Raw genomic sequence first — 5,840 nt, 5'->3', positions numbered from 1 at the left:
ATTACTCCTCCTAGTCCCTGGTCCTGGTAGGTCCCATTGTGCCTTGCTCAGGGAGGCCTGGAGCCTGTGTGAATTGTGGAATCAGGCCTTTTGCTCTGGTATCCTGACTGGCCACTAGGTACCAACATCCCCATTCACCTGAGTCAGAGGATGACTGAGCCAAAGGACAAAAACTTGCTTCCTCCTCAATAAAGTAAAAAGTCTTCTTAAAATGGGTAGACAAAAAGGCAAAAAAGCAAACAAAAGTCAGATAACTGAGAGATCTCCAAGGATGCCTAGTCCTACTGTGGAAGCCTCCAATGAAATCATAAAGAAATCAATAGCAATTCATTCCCAAAATGAAAACACAACAACCAATAAGACCCTGATTAAAAAATTCGCTGAGCTTGAAGCAAACTATTAAAGAACCAACAATTGCATCATTGAAAAGGAATAGAATCATCTCCCAGAGCATTCAGGCTTTGACAGTAGGCTTAACTTGATAGAAGAAAATGTTAGAACCCTCCAAAGAGATATAAATAAATTGAAGGTAAGTCAAGAAATGGAAGATCCCAAGAGCTGGTTGATTAAGCTTAATGAAGACTTGATCAAATGCAAGAATGAACTACAGAAAGCATCAAGAAAATCAGAACTCAAAGTCATACCTCAAAAAAAGAGATGGACACAGTATAAAATAACACAGCAGAAAACAAAAAGCAAATACAAATTACACAAAGCTCTCTGGAACCACTCACCAACAGAGTTACTCATGTGGAAGACAGAACCTCTGACCTAGAAGATAAGACAGAAGAAATTGATTAGGAGGCCAAAAACTTTGCTAAGTTCAGAAAATGAAGTAAACAGAATAAGAGGGAACTGTGGGACACCCTGATATGACCAAACATCTGGTTCAGAGGTATAACAGAAGGAGAGGAAATCCTGACCACAGGCATAGAGAACATACTCAACAAAATTATTGAAGAAAATTTTCCAAATATTGCAAAGAGAGGCCCATCCAGATATAAGAAGCCCACAGACACCAAACAGGCAGGACCAAAGAAGAAACTCTCCAAGACATATCATAGTTAAAACTCTTAACAATGAAAGCAAAGAGATAGTGTTAAAAGCAGCAAGAGAGAAGAAATTCATAATGTACAAAAGGCAATCCCATTAGAATAACATCAGATTTTTCAATGGAAACCCTGAAAGCCAGAAGGATCTGGAATGGAATACTTCAAAATCTGAAAATCTATGGCTTCCAACCCAAGCTACTTTACCCAGCAAAAGTATCTCTCATAACAGATGGTGAAAGAAAAACTTTCCATGAAAAGTCAACTCCATGATTATATGAACACAAAGCCTAACCTACAGAGAGCACTTGAGGGAATACTCCACACACAACAGTCAAACAACCAGTCTCAAGAGCCAACAAGAAGAAGATCACAATAAACAAAATAAACCAGGCTCAAAACAGTATATAACACAAGAAAGCACCAAACCTCATAAATCACCTCATCATAGCAGGGATTAATGCAAACCTCACAGCAGTAACCTTAAATATTAGTGGATTTACCCATCAAAAGACACAGGTTGGGCTGGAGAGATTACTTAGTGGTTAAGGTACTTGCCTGCAAAGGCAAAAGACCCAGGTTCAATTCCCCAGGACACACATAAGCCAGATGCACAAGGGGGCACATGCATCTGGAGTTCAATTGCAGTGGCTAGAAGCCCTGTGTGTCCTCTCTCTCTCTCTCTCTCTCTCTCTCTCTCTCTCTCTCTCTCTCTCAAATAAAATAATAATAATAAAATATATTTAAAAAAAAAAGACACAGGTTATCAGGATGAATCAAAAACCTGGACCCTTCTATCTGCTGTCTTCAAGAAACCCACCTCACCACTATAGATAGACATCTCCTCAGGGTGAAAGGTTGGAAAATGATATTCCAAGAAAATTGAAATTAAAAAAAACAAGAAGGAGTAGCTATACTAATACCTGATAAAATAGACTTCAAACCAAAAGTAATCAAAAAGGACAAAGAAGGCCACTTCTTACTCATCAAGGGAATAATCCAACATGAGCACATTACAATCGTAAATATTTATGTCCCATACACAGAGGTACCACAGTTTATAAAACAAAAATCTGACCAACAATAAAACAGAAATAAACACCAACACCATTATAATTGGAGACTTCAATACCCTGCTATCATCAATAGACAGATCCTCCAAGCAGAAAATCAACAGAGAAATAATAGAACTCAACATCATAGATCAACTAGATGTAATAGACATCTACAGAATTTTCCACCCCAACTCTACAGAACACACATTCTTCTCAGCAGCCCACAGAACCATCTTCAAAATTGACCATATATGAGGCCACAAACCATGCCTTCATAAAGTCAGAAAAATTGAAGTAACTTCCTGCATCATATCAGATCACAGTGCATTAAAACTAGAAATGAACAAGAAGAGACACATCAAGAACTCCACCAACTTCCTAGAGACTAAACAACACACTTTTAAACAATGAATGGGTCATGGAAGAAATCAAACAAGAAGTTGTGAAATTGTTCAAATTGAATGATAATGAAAACACAACCTACCAGAACTTATAGGACTCAATGAAGGCAGTCATAAGAGGAAAATTCATAGTCCTAAATGCCTTCATTACAAAGATAGAGAGATCACATATCAATAACTTAACTGTTAACCTACAGTTTCTGGGGGGGAAAAAATAAGAACCAAACCCAACGAGGTCCAGATGGAAGGAAATAATGGAACGATTAGAGCAGAAATTAATGAATTGAAAACTAAGAAAACAATTTCAAAAATTGATGAAATGAAACCCCTGGACAAACTGATCAAGCAAAAAAAAAAAAAAGAGAGAGAGCGAGAGAGAGAAGTTTCAAATTAACAAAATCAGAAATGAAAAACAACCCACTCCAAATGTGGGGCAGAGAACTAAATAGGGAGTTCTCAGAGGAAGAATTACAAAAGGCTAACACACACTTAAGAAAATGTTAAACATCCCTGACCATTAGAGAAATGCAAACTAAAACAACTATGAGTTTCCACCTTACTACAGTAAGGATAGCAAATATATAAAAATTCAAGTGTATGATGAAGATAGAGTTACCAAGAGACCCTGTTATTCCCTTTTTTTTTACCCTAAAAGCTCCACATCTCAGTTCAGAAATATTTATTCAACCATGTTTATAGCTGCTCAATTCATAATAGCTAAAAACTGGAATCAACCCAGGTGCCCATCATTGGATGAATGGATAACCAGGATGTGGTATATCTATACAATGGAATTCTACTCAGCAGTAAGAAAAAAAGTGACACATTGAAATGAAATATTTCAAATAATGAAATAGAAAAATGGTCAAACTTGGAACAGATCATTTTAAGTGAACTCACACAATCACAGAAAGACAACCATTGCATAATCTCATTCATCTGCAGTTCCTAACCTGAACCAGCCCAAGTTGTTGACATAACTGAATAGTGTCTTGAGGCTTGCACAACAGGGAGAGTAGGGCATGATGGAAGGGAGAGGGTGAGGGGAGGACACAAACCTAAGTCCAAACTGAACTGGTACCATAGAAGCCCATATCCTGGAAGTCATACTAAATGGTAGAATCCTCAAGAGGACCTTACAGAGACCATCTGAATCTAAGGGGCCTGGAAAGAGTGAGACAAAACCTAACCTCAAATTTCTCCTGTTTCTCTTTTTTCTCTGGCTTTTTCCTTTTTCTTTTCCTTTGGTTCTGGCCTCTAATTCCCTGTACCAAGATGTGGTCTATATCCACAGTGAACTGTTGATCAGAGATACCTACTAGATCTCCCAAAACAAAGAAGACAGGCTTCTGTCAGAGAACTTGATTACCAGCCAGAGGTTAATGGTAAGACCCTATTGCTGAAGACACCAAACGCTGTTGGTATGGACCATGGAGAGACCTGGTTGGAATCTGGAGGAGAACCAGTCCCTAATTAACCCATCTAGTGCTGGAAGGTACCACATTAGCTACCAGGGGAAAGTGGCCCACATCTTTCCAAACAACTCAAAGTCTAAGGGACTCAGAAGCCAACAATTTGATATGATGCTCACACAAGTGAAATAGTGGCACATAACCCTGGTGGGTAACCAACTGCTCTTGGATTGGAAAACAGATGGAAAACAGATCTCCTCAGTGGAAATGAAACCATATCTGGAACTGGGAAACAAGTCAGAATCATATCCAGATAATGATTCTACTTTCCACTGTCAGGCTCCCACTAACCTTAGACTGTAAGAGTGTCTAAACTCTTTTAATTAATTCTCTCTAAATTAATAATGGTTATACCATTCAACTGGCACTGACTTCTCTGTCCATTGGAGAATCTGCTTGTCTTTTTCAGATGGGAACTGTATCTGAGGAGATAAAGGACCCAGCATACTGAACCCCAGGCCCCAGCTGAGACCACAGAGTAATTGGGGAAATTAGCAAGAGCGCTGCTTTCTTAGTTAAGCTGCTATCTGCACAAGGGTAATGGAAAAGATACTGAGGACACTCAACACCTACCAAACCAGAGATCCAGATGCTCCTACATGCACATCACTAAAGTAGACTTAAAATGCTCCCGCATGGCTCAGGGAATTTTGCTGAAGGGGGGGCAGAAAGAGTGTTAGAGCCACAGTTAGGACGTTTTGCACAGAAACATTGCCTCTACACACACACACACACACACACACACACACACACACAGGATGACCCACAATCCCCATGGGGTTGACCTGAATCCCCAAGGAGGAAGTCCTCTTCAAAAAAAGGGTAGGGAGGAAGGGAAGGATAGCACCAACATGTGATGTTTTCATACAAAATATGTCCATATCTAATAATAATTTTTTTAAAAAAAGAAACCCATTTCACCAAGATGGTGCCAAAAGTGAAGGAGGAAGCTCCTGCCCTTCCTAAAGCCAAAGCCAAAGCAAAGGCTCTAACCGCCAAGAAGGCCATGCAGAAAGGCACCCACAGGTGCAAATAGAAGAAGATCTGCACTTCACCCACATTTCGGCAACCCAAGACACTGTGCCTCTGGAGGCAGCCTGAATACCCTGGAAAGAGCGCCCCCAGGAGAAGCAAGCTTGACCACTGTGCCATCATCCAGCTCCCCCTGACCACCCAATCAGCCATGAAGAAGACAGAAGAGGACAACACACTGGTGTTCACTGTGAACGTCAAAGCTAACAAGCACCAGATCAAACGGGCTGTGAAGAAACTCTATGACTCTGACGTGGCCAAAGCCAGTACTCTGATCAGGCCTGATGGAGAGAAGGTGTACAGTGGGCTGGCTCCCCATTATGGTGCTTTGGATGCTGCCAACAAAATTGGGATCATCTAAACTGGATCCAGCTGGTTAATTCTAAATACACCGTTTTTTCACTATAAAAAATAAATTTAAAAAATTTTGAGGAAAAAACTATATCAGAAAAAGGGGAGTTTAGTAGAGAATGGACCTATCTGAGTCCTCTGGAAAATATAAACTAGAATCGATCTTCCTGATATGAGGAGTCAAAGAGAGAAAAGCAATCAATAAGGGGAGAATGATAACATGAAGGTCAGTAGAGAGGGAAATGGAAGGCCAAAGGAAGAGAAGCCTCAGTGCAAGGTAGGTTGTTGGAACTGCTTGGTGAGGGAAGAAAAGGAGAGACGTAGAGGAAATGTAAGGGAATTGAACACACTCTCTGTGTTCCTTAATAGCTGGAAGAAAAGGCATCCCTCAAAGAACTGTGAGCAAAAAGACTTTTGAGTAAATGCTGAAGTGAAGGAAAACTTACTTTCAGAAAGTCTAGATATTGTTTGAACTACTAA

General features: G+C 39.9%; 1 pseudogene; it reads left to right on the top strand.

The window, feature by feature from the left end:
• The first annotated feature begins 4,902 nt into the window (after nucleotides 1-4,902).
• LOC123458491 lies at nucleotides 4,903-5,415 on the top strand (annotated as a pseudogene).
• The last annotated feature ends 425 nt before the right edge of the window (nucleotides 5,416-5,840 follow it).

This window comes from Jaculus jaculus, chromosome 1 (assembly GCF_020740685.1).
Source record: "Jaculus jaculus isolate mJacJac1 chromosome 1, mJacJac1.mat.Y.cur, whole genome shotgun sequence".
Lineage (NCBI taxonomy): Eukaryota > Metazoa > Chordata > Mammalia > Rodentia > Dipodidae > Jaculus > Jaculus jaculus.
The sequence above is the reverse complement of the archived record's forward strand: the minus strand, read 5'-3'. Positions and strand labels throughout refer to the sequence as shown.